This window comes from Falco naumanni, chromosome Z (assembly GCF_017639655.2).
Source record: "Falco naumanni isolate bFalNau1 chromosome Z, bFalNau1.pat, whole genome shotgun sequence".
In the NCBI taxonomy this organism is placed as follows: Eukaryota; Metazoa; Chordata; class Aves; order Falconiformes; family Falconidae; genus Falco; species Falco naumanni.
Window position 1 is genome coordinate 18,243,072 of NC_054080.1, and position 14,446 is coordinate 18,257,517.

Genomic DNA, 14,446 nt, shown 5'->3' on the forward strand with positions numbered 1-14,446 from the left:
CTCATTTGCCTTTATGCTTTTCATTATACTCTTCATCTTTTTTGCATTTGGTTTAATACGTCAGACCACTGTCATCATTAGTCTCATGTCAGTGATCTGTGTTTGGCAAGGATGTGCATATTGGTCTGAAGTGTTTGTTACGTGTTTTATGGATAAATGCAGGCAGATGCAACTGCCAATGCTGTCTCCCAAATTTGCAATCAGAGTTCAATCAAACATTAACCAACTCTGTAGATTAAAGAAGGCTTTATCTTGGCTTGGAAGATACTGAGACAGACCTTTTAATGCTTAGTTATTGTATTTATCAATTGACTCTGTGGGGTGGTTCCTTTAATTCCTTATAGGTGTACGAAAAGGCAATAAGAAGAAATGAAGTGGAAAATCTGTAATCTTATTGCAAATATTCCTAAACTCACTGACTTTTCTGAAGGTAAAACAAAAAGCTGAATAAATGCATAATTGTTCTACAGATCTTTTTGGAAAAAGCAGATAAGTTTGTAGCTGATATGACACAAAAGAGTGTACCTGAAAATCATGTGCCATTAATTAACTCTAAATACTATGGAAATTCAGTCAGGGGAAATCACTTTGACCAGATCAGTGCCAAGAGTCATGCCAGAATTCCAGCTCCAGAAGGGGGACAATCAGCACATCTAGTGTGACCTCTGGTGCGAGTAAGACTGTGGTGAAGAATGGTAGGGTATAATGTATTTTCATAAAATCGTAGAATCAATTGTTTGGGTTGGAAGCGACCTTTAAAGGTCATCTAGTACAATCCCTCTCCAATGAGCAGGGACATCTGCAACTAGATCAGGTTGCTCAGAGCCCTGTTCAGCCTGGCCTTGAAAGTTTCTGGGGATGGGCATCTACCATCTCTCTGGGTAATTTGTTCCAGGGTTCCAACACCTTAATCGTAAAAAATTCCTTCCTTATGTCCAACCTAAATCTACCCTTTTTCAATTTCAATCCATTCCCTCTTGTCCTATCATAACAGGCCCTACTAAAAAATCTGTCCTCATCTTTCTTATGAGCTCCTTCTAAGTACTCAAAGGTCACAACAAGGTGAGCCTTCTCTTCTCTGGGCTGAACAACCACAACTTTCTCAGCCTGCGTAGTCCATGTCACGTCCATGTTCCTCACCTCTCCTGGGCTTGATCCTGTGTCTGCAGTGGGAAGCTATTTCTCAACAAGGAAATCAGCAGCTGAAAGAAGGGAGAACCACAGCTTATAGAGAAGAGAGAACCTGACTTCATTTCACAGTTAACCTCACAGTAGAGACTGGACATTCATTCTCTCCTTCTTGTGAGATGATGACCTTACACATGTTTGTCTTCAGTTTTGCATCAGGACACTCCTTCATACATGACACACTTCACTGCGTATCTGCCCCTGAGTCTAGGAGGAGTAAGAGCAGAGAGGGTGATCTGTCCAGAAAGGGGTCTGTCAGACACTTTGTATCTACCTCTATTCTGTAGTCACCACGGTCTTCTGAACACAGCTCTAGAAAGCAAAAGCATGTGCAATGGAGTTACCTCTCAGAAGTAATAAAATCAGAAGCAAAACCTACCTTAAACCCTGTATCAGTTTTCTTCTAGGCCCTGTTCTGATGCCCTGTTCTCTGTAATGTCTGCTGCACTAATGGGAAATGCTTTGGAAAATGATATCTCAGTCAGCATTTTTCAGAAATCAGAGTCTAGACCATCAGGTTTCAGATCACCTTCAAGAGTAAACAGAGCTAACTGTGATAACACAAGTTCAAAACAACTGTTATCACTATCAGGTGTTAGAAAAAACCATTTTTCTTCATTGCATATTTGTCCTGAGAGGCCACGGCAAAACACGGACTGCAGGATAAGCTGGGTTGAGTGAGCAATACTTTGTCTCCAGCCCCACCTAATGTACATGTGAAGGCCAGATGATTAACATCTGCAGTTTTATTTTGTGAATTTTGTCACTGAACTTTTGGGCAGTCTTCCAGTAGGAAAACACTGCTGTAGTATCTTGGACACTTAGAAACTCTTTGGCTTTTCACAGATGCAGTAACACATTAAGCGAAAAGGATCAGCAGTCCCAGCCTGTGATGATTCTCTGTCCATCTCCGTAACTGTGGAGCTGTCTATGGGCACTGGTGACTCCTCAACTGAGGGATAAGGAACGCAAATGATCTCCTTCCCAAATACTTCCATGCAGTTGTTAATAATGAACTCTACCAGCACTTTCACCTGTACACATAAACCCACTGATTTTAATCGAAGGGGCAGAGATACATCAAACAGCCTTTCTGATTCCTAGCCCTTTCTTATGTGCAGAAAACTGCATCTGGGTCACTTCCCTTTGAAAAGCTCCTCCACAAACTTTCAAGAGAGAAGACGGCAAGATGCCTCTCAAGAGGAATGCTATGACTGGCCCAGATTGGTGTAGCTGGTTGGTACATTCAGCATAGCCATAGCTTGTCTTTTACCTCCATCTGTACCTCCAGTGGGAGCACGTTCTCCACACTCAACATTGGTCAAATGTAGATGGCAAGATTGCTGGAGTCTATCCTGCTTGTTGATGTGGTGCAGCAGAGACAGCAACTGCTTGAGGGTGAGGAGGTTGGCTCTAGGCAATTTGTTGGCCACCCTAAGGGAACATGAACATCATGTAGAACCACTTCGGTGGCTGCTATTTCTTTAAAAGCATGTATTTCATTAAACTCATAGAAATGACATAACTTCTAAAGAGAGGAAGGCGTGTGCTTTTTCTATGACTCAGCAGCAGTACCGTGCAAAAATCACCACTAGCAGCTCAGTAGTGGGTTAACTGCAAAATCTGCACTGACATGCTAGCATTACTGAAGCCCATGTCTTTAAGGAGATCAGCAACATTAATAAATCATATGTTGTCAAGAGAAATCACTGCAGGCTTTGCTAAACCGGATGAAGGCCCACAGTTGTGCCGTGTAGCTTTCCAGGTCCTGTAAGCCAGCTTTCAAATCTACTGGTCAGGAAGGAAGTATGGTGGTTGTCAGCTCCCGGTTTCACTCAAGGCCCCTCAAAGGAAGACTGCTTGTCCATGTCTGATTGACAGCAGGGGGACTACTTTCACTAAGACACTAGGACCGCTGACCACTCCTTACAAGACTCATTATGTGGAGCAATCTCAAGTGCCTTAAGGAAGTGGTCTGACAAAATGCTTTACTGTGCCCCTTTCCCCCTAAATCCCCCCCTACAGCAGCAATAAACAGCTGTCAGAACCAACGGGATTTTACAGGAAACTGTCAATTTGCAGGGAAATCCCAGGCTTCTTAGCAGTCTCTCCATACCAGTGTACTTGCAAAACTTTCACTTCTTCCAGTCTTCCCTCCTCACTCAGCTTCTCCAAAGGTCACATCCAGTCCTTGATAGAGGTCAGCCAGCAAAAGAATCAAGGGGATGTTTTGAAAGAAGTCCTGCAAGGCCAAGAGTTTTAAATAAGGCTGTGAGTGTTCCCTGTGATACCACAGGGAACATCCCGGTGACCCTTGCTTGGAGGAGGCAGGTCGATTCTGTCAGAGCTATACACTAGCTTTGACAGAGCAGGCAGCTGCTGGAGCATGGAGCCAAGCAAACTTGCACTAGCCTGGTAACAGGGCTCTCCACTCTTCTCTGCCCTCTGCTGTCCCCTAAATCTCTGCGTGACTCCCTGAGGAGAACACTCAGGACCACCATGAAGTGAGTTTCCTACGGGCACACCAGAAACCAGGGGCAGAACAAGAGGAACAACAAAGGAGACAGAGAAGGAAAACACCAAACTTGGAAGTGTAGGTCTGAAAAACAGAGCCTAGGTACATTGTGGCTTTAGTGTGTGCTCCCAGCTAGGTCAAAGCCAGTCACTGAAGTGGGACCTGCCGCATAGCAGTGAGCTCTTACAGCCTGAAATCAAGAGTTCACCTTCGAATCTCTGCTAGCAGGTGTGCATTTTGGCTTTCCCAGTTAACATCTGCTCCTGTGTCTAGAGCTTCCTTCAGCTCCCGCGGGGTGTGCTTTCTTGCTGGCAGCTGGTCCAAGTATCCCCTCAGCTGATGGCTCTCACTCAGCTGATGTACAATATATCCAGGAATTCTGCGGGAAACATGGGAGAATGGGGACTTGATGAAGAGAGGCCTTATGCCATGTAAACCTCTCTTAGAGACAGGAGCAAATTTGGACAGGGAGGAGTACTCTGCTTTCACTATGATGGGATCTAGATGTTGCTCCAGGGAGATCGTGTTGGGAGAAGCCTCACCTTCTGCCAGCACAGATGTCACTTGGTGCTGGTGAACTCCTCTCATTGCCATGAAGATAGTCCCATACCCTTTCTAGAGGGAAACAGGGTACAGATCAAGTCTTCATGTGCAAATATCTCCCTGTCCCTTCCTGCTCAACCAAGCCAGGATGTGTCCCCCACAAAGACTGTTTAAAAGGGGAAAACAGCTTGTCTTTTGGAAAAATTCCCTATGGGGAAACTGTCACTGACACTTGTGATCCCAAAGACAGTGTTTAGCTACAGTCAGTGCTAACCCATTGCTGAGGATTTTTTTTTTTTTTCTGGAAACACAGAAATCCCTGGAAGCTTCTGATGCTGACAAGAGTTCTTTGAATGATTTCTGTTAAACCACAAAGATTTGTGCAAAACACCACATCTGATTCTCTTATTCACAGCTCTGGGCTTTCTCCCCTGGAGCTTTCTTCCAACAGAAGGGGTCTGGGCCAGACCAACCCCCAGATGTGGCTTCTGCCATGTTTAGGCTGTGACCTAACTTGCAGGCCATGGCTGTCAGAAGTGTGTGCAGGGAGGAAAACACCCAAATCACCCATCTCCTGAGGTCTATGGTGTCTTTCCTAGTAATGCTGCTGTTCAGAAAAAAAGCTGAGGAATGGGTACTCCTTTGCCAGGCTTTCTTGCCTGGGTCAGCTGGGACAATTCCCCACAGCCACCAGAGGCTGGACAAAGGATGCTTGTGGCGAATGAAGAGATGGGATGTAGCTTGATGCAAGCAAGACGTCGATTTATTGTACACCATCACGAGTTTATATATGTTTTCAGAAGCTGTGTGCTTTAAACAGATTGGTTCTTTAAGCTAAGCATTACACACTAGGCAATCCCTGATTGGTGGTTAACTACAAACAAAGGGCACTTTCATCAATTAACAGCAAGGTGTTACCTCTCCTTGGCCCGTCCATTCCTCATTCCCAGCATGACTCATCCTGTTAATTGTTATCTATTCACATTCCTTGTCCTCCCAGGGTTTGTGGCCTACAAGCTCGAGCACATTCCTTTCAGCTAACTGTTACTTATGGTCCTGATTTCCAGGCCCCCTCCTGCATCTCTCCCTTCTTGTTTTTGAGCAATCGAAATCCCGTTTTTTTTAAACATGTGTTCTCATTGTAAGCATTGAAACAAACAAGGAACACATAATACTAAAACCAACAATACTGTCAATGCCATCAATGCTCCTTTGATTATATTTTGTAACCAGCTCCCTAACCCAAGGCTTGAAAGCCAGTCCGTTAACCCATTCTCAATCTTTATGACCTGTACATTTTTTCTTAACTCAGCAAGCTGCTTATGAATAGAGTTCAAGTGATCCGTCACATTCATAAAACACTTTCCTTAGTGCTGTCCACTGTAGGCTACTCTCTACTGTTCATGCTGTTTCGTTATATTCTAGAGGTGAGATCACATTCCTCCTTTGTTTCTGTCTCACCCTAGTTTCTTCTCATACTCCCTCAAAGTTATTTAACTCATTGCTGCAGGATCGCAGCTGCACTTCATCAAAGCAAGGCTAAAACTGCACATCAATGTCAAAACAACGCGCTGTCTCTGTTCCGTACAATTTTACAATCTCCCCTTTTTGTTTTTGAACAGCTAGTACCAGGTTTGCCATGTTCTGCAGGGCCCTCGCAACCATGACAGCAACCAAGGTAACAGCAAACAAACAATACTGCCAATTGAGTGAATGGATGCCGAAAAGGCTGACATTTTCTCAGATTTTGATAACATGTTGCTGCAGTGGGGTGCCTAAAATCCATTCAGCACATACCATCCAAATCCTCACAGCCATGTCCTTGAGCCAACAACAAAAAGCAGTGACAATTTTGACTCACATTCTTAACAGCCTACCAAACAAGGTGATTTAACTCTTTAATGCTTTCCCTGCTGTTACTCCGGATAAGAGAAGAACCGCTGCGACACGTTCCCATCATAGCCTCCTACTACATTAGCATCTACAGAAAGACAATTATCGACATTCAAAGTGTTATAAACGATAACAATTAAAACAATTTTATTTTGGGTTCAATCAATTTAGATTGAGAAGCAAGAAGCAAAAACAGCGCTGGGTGCGCGGAGAACTCAATTAGTTCCGCACCTGAGTCCTAAAAGCAGCGTCTTTTATCCCCGGATCTTGACCAATCCGTTCTCGCCGGCTGTCCGTCCCGCTCTTTCCCCACCGGGCCGTTAGGGTACGCCTTCTCCTCCTACTGGCTCTCCTTTGGCACGCTTTTTCAGATCTCAAGGTCTTTGTCCCCTTCGGCGGGCTTTCCCTGGCGTGGTTTCACTTTCCTCATCTCCTTCGGCCGGTGGGCTTTGCCAGGCAGCGATTGCCTGGGGCAGGGGGGTGGGGTGGGGGTGTAGCCATCACATTGTCTTAAAGGAGAACCACACACGCCCACTCACCACAACTGCGATACAGGTCCCAGATTTACACAGGGTACAACAATTACACTTATCAAAGTACATTCCATTTTTGACATGAATCATGACTGCGTTTATCACAAAAGTGTAAACAATATCAACTTCTTTTGGATTACCATTATACAGAAGTAATCGATTATCCCAAATATCAAGACTTTCAGTAAGATTCTTCATTCCCCACATACATTCACTTTTTTGCAACAATGTCTGCAAGTCAGTTTCAAGGAAGGGCACACCAAACAAGGACTGGTTCAGTCAAAAAGTTCAAAACATAGCATGCCTTCTCTGAAGGTGTCTCTGGGGTCATTCCCTTCATTCCCTCTCTTTTTTTTTACGAAACCAGAGACACTTTACCATTAACAGAGAAACCCATATTTACATCTCTGAGCCCAGACACAGACCGCAGCTGTATGCACCACCAGCCTCAGGGCAGAAATTATTCATGCAGTTACATAGCTATATATCACTATAAGCATGCAGACGCCTATTAAACACTAGATAACCATGTTTATCTTTCCTATTCTCCTTCACAATACCCAGCTGTTCTCTCATCTCTTGTTAGGTCAAATATTCTCCAGCTTCCTCTCCTATACCTCTCTTCAGACATTCTCTATTCTCCTCTTTTTTGCTTGTTAATTGCGTGTGTGTAACTGGGTGACCATGACCTGATTTATATTACAATCAACTAAACACTGAATACAGGAAAAAAAGGTATGGGAGACATAAGGCAAACATCAATAAGGTGGTTAAAGATAATTATAATAAATCCTGTAATACTTTTGAGTCATGGCCCAGTTTCCCAGCTGTGAGAAGAGACCAAAGGCATCCCACCCCTGGCTTTGCTGCAGATCTTTGTTTTAAGGCTTTTAAGTTTTGTATACTTTTGTAAATTAATTCAGAGTGGTCACTCAGATTCACATAACACATCCTATCAAAGTTTTCACATGCATGTCCCTGTGCTAATAATAAAAATCAATAGCAACTCGGTTCTGTAGCAACATATGACGGACAGAATCAACATCTGTTAATAAGCCAGAAAAAAAAAAAGAATAGTATTTGTAGTATTACTTTGTTTAGCAAGCTAGCAGCCTAATTTACTGAGCAATTTAAGAGCGTGTACTATTCTTACAGAATAGAGAAGCAAAAATGTGTTATGCTGCATTCCAGAACTCAGCCTGAGAGTTACAGTCTGCTGTGAGTTCTGCGTTATAATCATTTGACACATGTTGGGGTTGCGATTGTGAAAGTTGCCCATTTACAATTTTCATTGGCATTATCACAGCTAGTTGTTTTAAAAGCAACCCTTGAGCTTCCTTATGTTCGACTTGTTGCAAAACATTCTGAAGCTAACCAATAAAGTTAGTATTAAAGTTAGCGACTCTCTAGGACCCTGCAAGACTGTGGCAAGACTCCCGCATCCCGACTGCTTTAATAGCCATTCCTTCATTTGCAAACAGTTGTCCCTGGGATACCTTGCCTGAGTCACAGAATTGGCACAATTATTTTCTCCAGCCAGCTGCTCATAGTTAACAGCAATTCCCCGATTAAGGTTTTCAATCAAGGCCACTACACATAGCTCACAAAAATCAGATAACCACATCATATACTGTATCAGTTAGTACCATACAAAGCACTAACTTCCAATCATGCAGTGTGAGTGTATAAGGCGCTGCCATCACTCCAAGAAGGGACATAGCAAATGTATTTATGAATCCTCCCTTCCCGCACTGCTTTGCTTAACTCTTTAACAGCCTCGTATTGCACAGGCTGCCACTCTCGAGGTTGATTTGTCTGACAAAATACTGAACATGTCATAGCGACTCCCAAAACCCATCACTTAAGCGTTTCCCACTTGCATTCCTGCCACCAGTCCCTCAGACCCCCTTTCACCCTCCCTGAAAATACAGTCAATGCATCGACGGAGGCGGGGGGGAAGGTCTAGCTCCTTTTCCAGATCTATAGGACCTGGATCAAAAGGTTTATCAGTGACAATGGAATCATGGTCCGAGTTGTCCTGTTCTCGTGCTTGGTCCTGTGCTGTGAGGGTCGCTGCAATCAGTGACAGAAGCTTTGGGGGCAGAGGAGGTGTGGACAGAATCGCCATTGTTGACAGTGTGTTGAGAAGAGTCGTGCTGTCGGTGGAATTTACAGCCTCCTCTAGTTCAGTGCTTACACTGTTGGTGGAATTTACAGTTTCCTCTGGTTTAGCACCATTAGCAGAATTAGTCCACACTTGGCAAAGAGTAGCGAGAATTTGCCACCAAGGTGCTAAATGCATTCCCGACGCGGAGTCCCCCTCCGCAGCAGCATCATACAGTTGTCTGCTGACCACTTTCATTTCTTTCGAAGTCTCTAAAGTTTCTTGACTGCTCGCCTGTGTCAATAAGTACAGGTTTCTAAAGCTTCTTAAAATTTCTTCAAATATTTTAAATCTCTGAAGTTTCTTGGCTGCTCACCTGTCTCGATGAATACAGGTGTTATCCTCGGGGTTTAGGTTGTCCGCCTGGTCCAGCCAGCAAGACGATCGTTGAGCCAAGACGCCTCCTCCGGAACACAGCCCTCTTCCACGAGCTGTCTTTTGTATCGACCAGTTCCGTCCTTATTCTTTCAAGGCTTCGGAACACCACCATAGGGGTCACCATTTGAGGAGACTGAGGCACGGACTCCCGGATCTGACTAGAAGACCCTTCATGAGTCCATATACGTCTCTTTCTGGGGACGAAGCCCGATTCCCCGTGACGGATTTCCCACAGCTCACCGCAGCTCCGGAGGGGTTTCAGGCCGGCTCCCGCTCCCTTTCAGGGCTCCATTCAAAGTTCCGTGGGATTCGCCGCAAGTCGCTCAGGCGATTCAAGAGCCCTTCACGTCGGATCCTTAAACGGATCACGTCGGGGCCACCAGTTTGCTGCGAATCAAGAGACGGGATGTAGCTTGATGCAAGCAAGACGTCGATTTATTGTACACCATCACGAGTTTATATATGTTTTCAGAAGCTGTGTGCTTTAAACAGATTGGTTCTTTAAGCTAAGCATTACACACTAGGCAATCCCTGATTGGTGGTTAACTACAAACAAAGGGCACTTTCATCAATTAACAGCAAGGTGTTACCTCTCCTTGGCCCATCCATTCCTCCCTCATTCCCAGCATGACTCATCCTGTTAATTGTTATCTATTCACATTCCTTGTCCTCCCAGGGTTTGTGGCCTACAAGCTCGAGCACATTGCTTTCAGCTAACTGTTACTTATGGTCCTGATTTCCAGGCCCCCTCCTGCAGATGCTCTTCTGCAGGCAAATCCCAACTGCCCTGGCACATGCGGCAGTAGAGGTCTGCCGCAGAGCAAAGGGACAGTGTAGCACTTTCCTTCTCTTTGATATTTCACCTGCTGCAAATGACAAGAAAAATCAGTTTAGAAAAAGCAGGTGAATGCTCTCCCACCCTCTCCTGTGTGCCATGCAGTTCTAAGCAGTGCAGCAGGAAAAGCAGGGGCCAAGAAAGTGAAACCACATGTTGTGGTTTAACCTCAGCTTGCAACTAAGTACTGTGAAGCCACTCACTCCCCACCACCCCCTCTGCCCTGGTGGGATGGGAAGGAGAACTGGAAGAATGTAAAACTTGAGGGTTGAGATAAGAACAATTCAGTAATTGAAATAAAGTAAAATATAATAATAACAACAACAACAACTGTGATGAAAAGGAGAGAAAAAGAAAAAATAATAAAACCCAAAGGGAAAAAAACCAAGTGATGCATAATACAATCACTCACCACCTGCTGACTGACATTCAGCCAGCCCCTTAGCAGTGATCAGCTGGACGCGGCAGCTCCTCCCAGTTTATATACTGAGCATGACATTCTGTGGTATGGAGTATCCCTTTGGCTAGTTTGGGTCACCTGCCCTGGCTCTGCTCTCTCCCAGATTCTTGTGCACCTCCCCTCGCAGAGCATGGGAACCTGAGAAGTCCTTGACTTAGGGTAAGGACTAGTTAGCAACAACTGAAAACATCAGTGTGTTATCAACATCATTCTCATACTAAATCTAACACACAGCACTGCATCAGCTACTATGAAGAAAATTAACTCTATCCTAGCCAAAACCAGGATGCTGCGGCTCAGACTCAGTGGTGTCTGTGGCTCCTTAAAGGGCATATGCCATCACACTGTCCCACATCGCACCCTGCCCTGCTGATGCTTTTCCCCAGGATGCTGACAGCAGCTGTGTGTGCTTGGTGAAACAAGTTCAGCCACAGCTGCCAAGGAAGTTTCCTTGCTCTTGCAGGAAACGTCCTTGCCTGGGGTGCCAGACCTTGTTGCAACACTCCTGAGAGAAGAAAGCACAGCTCCTGCTGCTGAGGAGCATGGACCCACCTGGCCTTGAGGACCAGAGCAGAGGGACACCCTACCTGTGGTTCCTAGCAGTGTCCTCTCTGCCACTAAGCACAGGGGAGAGCATGTCTGGATGGGAGGGACCCTCAGAGGTCCTCTCTCTGCCCTCAGCTTGCTCTCTCTGCCACATGTGGAGGGCTGTGACTTGCTCTGTGTGATAGGCAGCAGGCAGCATGAGTTCAGCTGAAGGGGAGGAAAGATGGCCGTTCCTTAGGTTCCTTTTAACCTCTTCTGGCAGGAACCACTTTCGTGCCAGAGGGGCCCAGCAGGGTACACAGCGTGGTGCCAGCCTGCAAGAAGCACATGATGGTTATGGTGCAGCCTCTCAGCAGAAAGGGCCACCAGTGAGCAGCAGCCTCTGCCAGGCAGGAACCTGCCTGAGGGAGGGTGGGAGCACAGAGGCTTCCTGGGGCCAGCCCGGAGCCCCAGGCCCCCTCACACTCCACACAAGTTCTGTTGTGAATGGCCGCCAAGACCAGCCGCTGCTTCCAGTTCACCCACCAGACCAGGAAGTCTCTTCCCTCTGTGCACCGGGAGCTGCCGTTTTGTTTCAGCCACCGTTTTATGGCAAGGAATTGCCACTGCCTTGCCCTGTGGCTGGCTGGCTCCTGTTCTACTCGTGTGTCCCCCTCTGACCAGCTCACTGCTTCCTCTGGAGCAGGGAACGCTAAGATAGGGAAACATGTGCAGACATGTACAGTGCTTGCAATATCGAAGTAGATACATGGAAGAGCATAAACAAACTAGTAAACCACACATAGACAAACTAGTTCATATAGATTTATACGTCTACAGTTATATACTCAAGTATTGGCAAATGTCTGTGCATGTGTAAAGATACAGAAATTAAATACACATCTGTAAATGCATAGGTATGAAGTAGCGAAAACATCTTTTACTGACAGTTAATGGGACAAATAATGAAGCTTTAATGTGAATAAAAAGTAGTTAAAGTAGAAGGCAGGTTTGCCCTCCCTGCACGCACACCATCTGGCTGCAGAAACAGCAGCAGCGCATCAGGGACACCAGGACGGGGAATGTGGAACCCTCCAAGGAGCCGGCCAAGGCAGCCCTGTGGATCGGTAGGAGCACCGGGGTGTTGCAGAGCTTTTCAGCTCAGGACACGATTATTTTAAGGCAAAGAAAAGCAGCAGGCAGGATGATGGTGGTAACGGTGCTGGTGGGGCTTTTATGCCTGTGGCCTTGTCTTACAAGTCAACAAAAGAGGAAGGACTGTTACAACAAAGTGCTAATTAGGAAAGGTAAATTAATTCTGCACCAGTCTAAGCATCTTGTTGGCAATGGGTTTAAGGGACAACTGCAGACTGCTCCATGTGTTGGGCCAGTGAATATCTCACATTGGGGCAGAAGGTGATCCCAGGATTTAACATGTGCATCACCCTCCTATCCAAAGGGGAAAAGGGCTGAGGTGTCTTTAAGCCAAACAGCACTCTTAGATATGCCAAGAGCGGTTTCCTCCTTTTACACAATGAACATTATTATGATGTTAAGGGTATCAGGAAATATTTTGGGCAAGAAAGCTTTGTGGGCTTCATCAAACACTGAGCTGTAAATGTTACTGCTGGCTCTGTTATCACACATCTGTGCAGTTAACGTGGGGGCAAGGATAAGGTGTCCTGGCTGCAGGCCGCTGTGCTGTGCTGGGGACTTTTTACAAAGGCACAAAGCCCTGGTTGTTAAAAACCTGGCTGTGATTTTCTGTGAGACACGATGTAAAAAAGCGTCATGGGTGTAAGGGCTGAAGTGTGCAACATGCTAAGAACAAATCTATAATGTAAACAAGAAACAGGGATCAAAAATCATAGAATCATAGAATCGTAGCATCATTGGGGTTGAAAAGACCTTTAAGGATCATTGAGCCCAACTGTAAATCATGCCCATGATCGAAAATCCAGGGGCGGGGCAGGGTTATATTGACTATGACATGGAATACACACAGCAAAGTGCAACGTATTTCCCAAACAACATTTTTTATGTGAAGATAGCCCTGGATGACCCTTTGGCTAAAGAGGGGGCAGAAAAGAAAACTGAACGAAAATGAGAAGTTAAAGGGACATCTCACACTTTATTCACTTCTTTACTGTCAGAGTCCAGGGCTACACTCTCCTAGCACACAATGCTAAAGGCTTTGAAGTCTACTTTACTGTTAGTCGTTTTTTGAAGAAATTAATCACCCAAGATTGTAAACTCATGCATATACATGTACCCAGCCTGCATATATGTTTCATAGAGTCTTTACAATTTTTACCCACAAGCAGTCTCCCCCATGCTTTGGATATTGAAAGCTGCAAAGGTTATTTACCCCATTTTTTCAAAACTACCCAAAAGGACCACCTAAAGAGAATGTGTTTTAACACATTTATGGGCACGTGAGTGGGTCACTATGACAAAATGCATGGGAAGCTTGCAGAATGCTTAGCCAGGACCAAACTGCCTATACTGTTGATCATGGGAGATGTGCTTTTTGGCAGCAGCATAAAAGCTATTTGTCTGTGTTACAAAGCAGCCCCTGATGAAAAGTTATTTTGCTGTCATTTTACTAGCCTCTGTCTTTTCATCAACAAAATAAAGCAAGACCTGCCTGGGCACCCCACATTCATTTTTGGTAATTTTGACACAAGCTACAGAATGTACCTCCAGCATCTGTACCATACACCACAGGACACCTTGAAAACCAGTCACACCACTACCAACCTGGGCTGTGTAACAATCCATGTGCATGGAAGGGTCAAAACCTTGCTCAGATCTCTCTTTCATTCTGATGTAGTCTCTCTTTTTCAACAGAGGCACAGATTCCTTAATTTTAAACACATACCCCCATAGGGTTTTCCAGATCCTCACAGGGTTTGAAGGGTTTGTGTCCACATGTTGGGCTCTGATCACTCTGCAAAAGTTATGACTGTCATTCATTACAAATGCTGACAACACATGAATGCAGCAAAACCTGTCATGTCCTGCAAAATATCTCCACTTCTTGGTTTTTAGGTCTTTGTTAAAATGCTCTGTGACAGAGGCTTTTGCTTCATTATTTGCAAAAAATATGGCGAACATTTACACTGCTCTAATAGCTTATTTAAAGGTTAGTTTAAAAATTCTTGTGCTGGGTTGGTCCATAATTTCTGAGGCTAGCACTCCCTCATAAAAATTGTTGTAAAAGCCTTGGCTATTTCATAACCTGTTTTGCCTTGTAGACCAATGCCCAGGCATGCTTGTATCATGTCTGTCACCATAAGTTGCACTGCCGTTGTGTTTGGAAGACCTGTTGCATGTCCACCAAATCTGCCTGCCACTGTGCATCTGCCTCTGCCACAATCGCCTTAATTCTTTCAAAGTGTTTTCTTGTTGC